Raw genomic sequence first — 9581 nt, 5'->3', positions numbered from 1 at the left:
CACATTTTTTTTTTTTTTTTTAAGGAACACAGGCCTGGCTTAATATAAAATATTTCTAGTTTTGTCATTTCTAACCTGCTTTTCATTGAGTGGCAGATACCTGGCTTCAGTAATGTGTAGGCCCAAGGGGCTGTTATCTGGTACAGTCCAACATATTCTTCCTTCTGTGAAGCACACCCTTCCCCAGCCATGTTGGTTGGTATTGTCTAACTCCCCCTTTCTTACTGTACAGGTATTACTGGAGAAGATTTCTGAATGGTTGTTCTCCCTCAAAGTTATCCTGTCAACTTCAAGGTGGAAGCCTTGCACCTCTGTCCACCTCTGCCAGGGTATTGTTTCTATTTGATGGTCAATGGCGCCCCCTACTGGGAGAAACAGCTCAACTGCAATAAATAACGACACAAAGGATAAGTGTTCTGTAACATTTGGTGTATTGGTGTCTATGTGGCTTTCCCACCCTATGTTAAATGTAATTGCTGTGCATCAGCTAAGAAACTTATTTATTACCTTTGCAGTAAATTTGACATAATTACAAACGATTAGCTTCTCATTTGGCACATTTTCCAATTACTCTGGATTAAAGAGTCATTGTAACAATGAATAAAAATATTTCTAGTTTTGTCATTTCTAACCTGCTTTTCATTGAGTGGCAGATACCTGGCTTCAGTAATGTGTAGGCCCAAGGGGCTGTTATCTGGTACAGTCCAACATATTCTTCCTTCTGTGAAGCACACCCTTCCCCAGCCATGTTGGTTGGTATTGTCTAACTCCCCCTTTCTTACTGTACAGGTATTACTGGAGAAGATTTCTGAATGGTTGTTCTCCCTCAAAGTTATCCTGTCAACTTCAAGGTGGAAGCCTTGCACCTCTGTCCACCTCTGCCAGGGCATTGTTTCTATTTGATGGTCAATGGCGCCCCCTACTGGGAGAAACAGCTCAACTGCAATAAATACCGACACAATGGGTAAGTGTTCTGTAACATTTGGTGTATTGGTGTCTATGTGGCTTTCCCACCCCATGTTAAATGTAATTGCTGTGCACCAGTTAAGAAACTTATTTATTACCTTTGCAGTAAGTTTGACATAATTACAAACGATTAGTTTCTCATTTGGCACATTTTCCAATTACTCTGGATTAAAGAGTCATTGTAACAGTGAATACAAGTCACAAATTTATAGTCTTGCTGAGGGTATAGGGCAGTGGTTCTCAACCTTCCTAATGCCGCGACCCTTTAATATAGTTCCTCATGTTGTGGTTCCTCATATAGTTCCACAATATGATCAAAAGCCAATTTTCATGCCTCTAGTAATCCAATGGGTTCTCCTATTTGTAGAAAGCATCTCCTTTTCTTTTCAAATAAAGTTATTTTAGGGTAGTTTTAGTTTTTCAGAAAAGTTACAAAGATAGCACAGCACCTGGTTTCCCCTGTTGTTAACATCTGACATCACTGCGGTACATTTGCCACAGTCAAGGATCCAACATTGGTACATGACTAGTAACCAAACTTCAGACTTTATTTGCATTTCACTAACTTTCTCCTAATGTCCTTTTTCTATTCCAGGATCACATTCCAGATAGTAGGTTACATTTCCTCGCCATACCCTCCTTGGGCTTCTCTGATCTCAGACAGCTTCTGTGACTTTGTTTCTGATGATCTTGACAGTTTGAGACTACAGGTCATGCATTTAGAATGCCCCCTCCCCGTGTGGATGCATCTGATGTTTTTTGGAAGAAGAGCACATTCATCCCATCATGTCTGGGAACACGCTATTGACATGACTTACAGCTTAGAGGTGAGCTCTGATCACCTGGCTGGGGGTGGTGGTGGGGGCGGTGGTGCTTGTTGGATTTCTCCACTGCAAAGTTCCTTTGTGGTTGTTCTTGCTTCTTTTAATTTAAATATCTTTCTTCTTATGTTATAGAGATAGAGAAACTCGACAGCTTAATTTCCTTTCCAAAGACAGAAGGAAGTGTAATATGATGGTGAAGGGTAACTTTTAGGAGACAGAAAGGCTTGAGTTTGTGAGCAGTTTTGCCACTTACTAGCTGTGTGATCTCGGGCAAGTTACTTCCTAAGCTTTACTAACTGAATTATAAAATGGGGATAATACCAGTACTTTCCTCAGCTGGTATGGTGAAGGCCAAAGGACATGAAGCATAACAAGCACTTACTGAGTGCCTGGTGCACAAACATGCCTAAACCAACTCTAACACTTAGCCGTTTGCTAGTATTCCTAACATTAACATGAGAGCAGTACTCACCAGCACTGTGTATTTATTTTAAAGTCACTACGGAGTTTACTCTTCAGAGCCAGCAATTCCCAAACACGTAATTCTTTCCATTGATATGCCGGCCTGGGCTGGGGCCTTTGGGCTAAAAGGCTGCACACTGTGGGAGCGGCGCCCCCTAGTTGTGCAGTGTGGTCTCCCTGCTGTGGGCCTTTCCCTGGGGAGAGATGGTTCCAGACCAGCCATTAGTTTGACAATCCTCACCGGGGATCCAGTGTTGAGCCAGCAGCTCCAGGGTGACGGCAGCCTTGGCAGCCGGGGAGAACGTTCAGATAGAGGGAGGTGGGAGATGCGGGCAGGGCTAGATCATATGGGACCCTGCGGGATAACCCAGATCATTCCTTCTCTGTAGGCAAGGTGAACAGTACAAAGCAATAAAACATTTTTTGATGAAATCCAGTCTCCTCCAAATCCACCATCATAGGATCAAAGCAGCCCAACCAAAGTGATGATGCCACCTGCTCTCCAGTCCAGCTTTGCTTCTGGGGCCCTGCTGTTGGGTCTGAAATGACTACAGTGGTAGTTTGTAAATTTTATAGTGCATTGGAGTCACCGGGAGGGCTCCTTTCAACATGGATTTTCTTTGCTTTTTAAAAAAAATATTTTTATTGATTTCAGAGAGGAAGGGAGAGGGAGAGAGAGATAGAGATAAAAACATCAATGATGAGAGAATCATGGATTAGCTGCTGCCTGTATGCCCCCTGCTGGGGATTGAGCCTGTAACTAGGGCATGTGCCCTTGACCGGAATCAATCCCGGGACCCTTCAGTCCACAGACCGACACACTATCCACTGAGCCAAACCGGCTAGGGCTCAACATGGATTTTCTATCTTGCACAGATAATTCCCATGTTGTCAAGCTTTATGAGTAGGACTCTGGACTCTCTTTCTCCCAGTGGCTCATTTCCTCTATGTGTTGTGTTGAGATTTTTTTTAATGTACCACGTTAACAATTTCTTTTTATTTATTGATTGATTTGCAAGAGAGAGAGAAAGAAACATCAATTTATTGTTCCACTTATTTATGCATTCACGGGTTGCTTCTTGTATGTGCCCTGACCGCGGATTGAACCCACAACCTTGGCATATGGAGAGGATGCTCTAACCAACTGAGACACCCGGCCAGGCCTTTGTTGAGGTTTTTGATTGAGTTTATATTCCTGAAGCTTGGTGTGTGAGAAGCTTTAGGAAGCATAGCTTCAGTGAGATATGAGTTTGATTCTACCAAACACTTAGTGTAGCTGCCAATCTGGGACCACCTTAACCTAAACCTGTGCCTCACTTACCGACCACAGTGGGTGCTGGCTTTGTGCCGAGGTCTCTGACTCTGACCCTGGACTTTGTCCCTGTCCCTGAAAACCCTTCCTGTATGGTTTTTGAGTGAAGGACAGTCTGTCCAATTTAAAAGGATTGTTGAACACTACAATGAAAGACAGTTATAGGAATCATATGTGATCCACAGAGCCTAGAATAGTGATTATCAGGCCCTTCACAGAAAAAAAAAATGTGGCTCCCTGGACCATGGGGATCAGCACATGCGCCCAGGGCAAATCCCTTTCTTGGGTCATTTTCTCCTCCAGATGGTCCTTCCTTCCAGCTTCTGGCTTCCAGGCTTTTCTCCCACTTTCCACCAGCGGAGCTAGGCATCTTAGGAGATTTAAGGTATTTTATCCCCACGTTTTCAAGTGTCCTGTTAGTTGCGGGGGTTTCTCTGACATATAGCGCCCCCCCCCTAATATAAGAGAAAGAAGTCCTCCCTCTGCGCTTCTCAGCAAGCACGTCTCAGCACCAGAGCAGGGGCCAGAAGAAGGAGAGCATGAAACATAACTCCCCTTGGGACCTTCATGTGACGAGCTTTCTTGCAAAGCTAAAAGGAGACAGCATTCGCTGGGAACTCCCTGTGGGGTTGTGCCTGTGGTGGTATGTGGGGTTGTGTTGGTGGTAGTAATGGTGGTGGTGGTGTGTGTGGTTGTGGTGGTATGTGTGGTTGTGTTGTCGGTAGTAATGGTGGTAGTGGTGTGTGTGGTTGTGGTGGTATGTGGGGTTGTGTTTGCAGTAGTAATGTTGGTGGTGGTGTGTGTTGTGGTGGTAGTATGTGTGGTTGTGTTGGCGGTAGTAATGGTGGTGGTGGTGTGTGTGGTTGTGGTGGTATGTGTGGTTGTGTTGGCGGTAGTAATGGTGGTGGTGGTGTGTGTGGTTGTGGTGGTATGTGTGGTTGTGTTGGCGGTAGTAATGGTGGTGGTGGTGTGTGTGGTTGTGGTGGTATGTGTGGTTGTGTTAAAAAAAAAGTGGCTCCCTGGACCATGGGGATCAGCACATGCGCCCAGGGCAAATCCCTTTCTTGGGTCATTTTCTCCTCCAGATGGTCCTTCCTTCCAGCTTCTGGCTTCCAGGCTTTTCTCCCACTTTCCACCAGCGGAGCTAGGCATCTTAGGAGATTTAAGGTATTTTATCCCCACGTTTTCAAGTGTCCTGTTAGTTGCGGGGGTTTCTCTGACATATAGCCCCCCCCCCCTAATATAAGAGAAAGAAGTCCTCCCTCTGCGCTTCTCAGCAAGCACGTCTCAGCACCAGAGCAGGGGCCAGAAGAAGGAGAGCATGAAACATAACTCCCCTTGGGACCTTCATGTGACAAGCTTTCTTACAAAGCTAAAAGGAGACAGCATTAGCTGGGAACTCTCTGTGGGGTTGTGCCTGGGGTGGTATGTGTGGTTGTGTTGGTGGTAGTAATGGTGGTGGTGGTGTGTGTGGTTGTGGTGGTATGTGTGGTTGTGTTGGCGGTAGTAATGGTGGTGGTAGTGTGTGTGAGAGTGAATGAGTGTGGGAGTGTGTGAATATGTATGTTTGTACCTTCTCACATACCGTACCTCCCTCCATCCCATTCTGCTTGCAGATTAGAATTGTTGCTGTTCAGGGAGTATTTCCTGACTGCACAAGAATTTTCCCGTTGCTAGAACAAAGTCCAGCTCTCAGTGTTTCTTGCTTTCCCCTCCTGAGAGCTCCGAGCAGCCTGGAGCTGCCTGCGTTGGTGGAAGGATTGTGGTGCAGCCCAGAGAGCTCTGGCACTGGGTCAGGAAAGCCCTGCTCCAGCTCTAACCCTGACCTTAGCTAACACCCTCTCTTCCTCTCCCTCCTCCATTCAAACAAAGGGAATGGAAAAAAGGAAATGGGAAAGTGACAAGAGGCAGGGGTCCACTTTTAATATTCCACGTTGTAAAGGAGAGGCTATGTGTGACTGGACTCGCTGGGAATTTTGCGGGTGTAACATCAGACCCAGGCCCAGCGTATCTTCAGGCCTGACTCCGTTGCATCCTTACATTCGCTAAACAACTCCGCTGCTCTCACATTTATTTATAGATACTGATGCCAATTCCAAAGCTCGGAACTGTGTGTGTGTTTCGGAGGGATTTGAGTGCCTGGGCTCCCGCTAGATCTATAATAGCGGTGGCAGCTGTGTTGTGTATACAGCTCTCATAGCAACCAAAGGCAGCTGCCTGCCAGCGAGAGCTGCTCTGGCTTCTCCCCTGTTCAGTAAATGACCCTGGAGAACAAAGAGGGCAGGAATGTTAGCGGGAGGCGCAGAGGGGGGTGCTGAGGTTAGGGGCTCTGACCAGACCTTCGGGATGTCCTCACAGGGGCAGGGCGGGCATGTCTTCTAAAGCAGAGAGGTTGGAGGAGCTCGGGAGTCGAGTTTCGGCCTCCCAGGGTGCCAGTGAGTACAGGCCCCACTGCCTGGACCCCGGGTGGCATCCCACCTGCGCCAGGGTGCTGGGACGCGAAGAAGCGAAGGGAGAACTCACCTCCACGAGCTGAGGGTTCCCTGGTCTTAGGTGGCACCACGGAGAGCTCAGAGCCCCTAATTCTTCTCTCCACCAAGGACAGACAGTCACAGTGAGATTTGAGGGAGACTCCATACCAACGGGTGTGATGAAATACGACGTAAATTAACTTTCTGTGCTTGGATCACTGTGGGTGATGGAGCAATTGCCCTAAAGTAGCTCCTAAATTGTCACTTGAATTTCTCAGGAGCTGGTACTCTCACTCTTCTGTAATCATCACTGAGCAAAACAAAACAAAACAAAACAAAAAACACACACAAAAAACCCCCAAACAAAACAAAACAAAACAAAAACACAAAAACCCCGCGTTCTCCCCTTACCAGCCCATTCCCCAACCTGGCGCGTGTATTTCTCGGCCAAGGCAAGGAGAGGAGTAGGGGTGCTAACGTGGGCTTAGGAGGACTTACGAGACTTAGAAAAGACCAAACACATTTTTTGCTCCCTGAATAGCGGTTTAGCTCCTGGTACCCCTGAGGTGTTAACAGACTAAGAATCGGGTGCAAAGCTGGCCTGACTGGCTTGTTACAAAACTGTGGGGACTTTTCCATTTTCCATCCTCAAAAGGATAAAGATGCTGCAAAACAAAGGCCCAGAGTGGGCAGGCCCCTACTTCCCCGAGAAAGTGTGACTGTAAGCTCCGCAGCCACTGGTGCTCTCTGGCACACGCATTTCCCTGAGCAGCGCCCATCCCGTTTCCTGGGCGTCTCCGCTCCAGGGGAAGCGGCTCCAGGCTGACCTCCCTGCCAGACGTGGCGCAGGGACCAGAGAGAGACAAGACGGCCTGTGGGGCATGTGAGATGGGGAGGTGGGGAACCAGGTCTAGTAGCTTCTTTCTAGTTTGAGCATCAACATGTTCCACACAATGGTCTTGTCCAATGCAGTGCTGGGAAATATAACCCTTCAAAAAGGGCTTCTGTCTTCAATCAGCTTTAGAAAAGCCGAGTAATGCAAAGTTACATCGGTGACTTCATAAAAGCCTTCTTGAAAGTTCTTAATAGCTCCTATGTCTTGTATGAAGCGTTTTTTCCCCCAATGAATTGACCTTGGGACTCTGTGCTGCAACCAGCGTCAGGGCCCCAGACGTCAGCTTCATTGCAGGCAGTAGGCGTCCGGGCAGAGAAAGATGGCGCTGTTGTAAGTGTAAACAAAGCTTAAAGTCCCTTGTCATGTGTCGTGATCCTTATTGTTACTAACAATCCCTCCAGAGCATTTCCCTCCCTGTGAGCTAAGTGCGGACTAGCCCTGAGAGCACAGCCCCGGGCACTGATGTTTTCCACTGTGGGCACAGCAGCTCCCCGGGTGGGGAGCAGAGAGCTCAGGAGGCTGCCACCCTCCATGCAGTTTGAGTGGCTGCCAGCAGGTTGTGTGCAGCCCACAGCAGGGAGGGGCACCCGGCCAGGTGGAAGGCAGGCTTGGCCAGGCTGCGCTGTACTTGGCATGTCCACCCCCCTGCGCCTCCAGGGGCTGTGTGCTGCAACCTTGGACAGGCCACCGAGGGGCCTGGCAGTTTCAAGTGAGTGAACAGCAAATAGGGGCCTGTCCTTTCCTTCCTCCCCAGGCTGTGGCTCTGTCTTTCTTATTTCCTTAGCATTTCCTTTTCTTGCTAATTCAAAAGGACCGCTTTAATAAAATCCTTTAGAGATGTACAAGTGAATATAAAAAGGGACCCGGCCACCCAGCGCACCTGGTGGGCCTTGGGTGTAACCCATAGGGTTGTTGTCTGCCCCAGACGGCTCAGACAACAGGGCTCAGTCCCGGCATGACATACCGCAAGCTAAGTTAGCCCCCACGCTTCTCAATTGTTCAAAATATTTCCATCACTTCACCGAGATGCAAAGAGCTACGAGGAGGTCAGGTGCCTAGTACTTGACTTACAGGAGAGAAATAATGAAGTTGTTGAAATCTCTCCTTCTTTGATCATAATCAAGATTTTTATAAATATCAGGGTTAAAAAATCCATAGGACAGCCCTAGCTGGTTCGGCTCAGTGGATAGAGTGTCGGCCTGTGGACAGAAGGGTTCCAGGTTCAATTGTCAAGGACATTCCAGGTTCAATTCAGGTCAAGGACATGTACCTTGGTTGCAGGCTCCTACCTGGGCCAGGGCCCTGGTCGGGCACGTGTAGGAGGCAACCAATCGATGTGTTTTTTTCACATCGATATTTCTCTCTGTCTTTTCCTTTCTCTCCCACTCTCTCTAAAAATCAATGGAAAAACATCTTCGGGTGAGGATTAAAAATAAATAAATAAATAAAAAAGATAAAAACCCAAAATCCACAGGACCTCCTCTGGAACTCAAGAAGAGGCAACACAGGAAATACAGATGACACAAACACCAGCATCTAGTTCCATTTTATTAAAAAACAAAACCAAACAAAATTTTGCAATGAAATTTCCTGGAATTCACAATCCTTTTCCAATCATTAGAGTTGCACTTTTTTTTAAAAACCAGTACATAAGAACACGATGGCACTTATTTACACGATAGTCTTCCATATAACAAAAATAGCTGTGTTGTACGCTTGAATGTTTCCGACTCTCGTCCTTAACATTTCACCACTCCCAGTAGGGGACAAAAGGTTTATGCTCTCCAAGCACACAGAGAATAGAATCAAGGGAAAGAAAAGTCCATGTCTCCTAACAGAAGACAAATCCCTTTAAAGACCGTTTTTTAAAACTTCTTTGTATTTCGAGATATAAAGTGCTTTGGAAGGAATAAGGTAGGGGCCCGAGGTGGGGAAGAAGAACTGAGATTTATACAGGAAATAAACAACAACTACACTGCCTTAACTAATCATTTAAATACACTCGTGACTTTGTACAGAAGATGATGTTTGGGTAAAATAGATACACAATTCATTACTCAAATTTTCAGATTTGAAGAGAAAACCAAAGTCCAAATTAAAAGTTACCCATGAAAACACCATCAGGAATCACTGTGGGTTTTGAGTCACGTGGCAGATCATCCAGGGAGCTCGGTCTCAGGATCTGAATAGGGAGAGGGTGGGGACTGTCGGCCGGGACCACCACGGGCATGATCTGCAGACGGGCCAGAGAGACCTCCTGGGGAAGTGAAGTTAAATTCTATCTGTGATGTCATTCATTTTACAATAAAAACACAATTCATGTTTAGAAAGAAAAAATAAAGCCATTGGATTCTTTCTTTCTTGCTAGTAGGGAGCTACTAGAGATGGATTTATGATGCCATGTTGGACTATTTCATAATGGTAAGTGCATTCTTTGTAGCAGATGTCTTTTTTGGTGGGAATAATGTGCTATATACAGAGGGGTTAAAATAAGGTTTTTTTCCCTTTTCACATTGAACTGGCAATTGCAGGTCATGGTCTGCAGTCTACAGAATTGGGTGTCACATACAAGTTTCTTGGAAGGCTCCCCTGGAAACTAGGATCATCATTCTCCCAGCTCATGAATACTTTAAAGAACAAGACCCATTATT

The sequence above is a fragment of the Myotis brandtii genome, unplaced genomic scaffold (genome assembly GCF_000412655.1).
Source record: "Myotis brandtii unplaced genomic scaffold, ASM41265v1 scaffold53, whole genome shotgun sequence".
NCBI lineage: Eukaryota > Metazoa > Chordata > Mammalia > Chiroptera > Vespertilionidae > Myotis > Myotis brandtii.
This window is presented reverse-complemented; position numbering follows the sequence as displayed.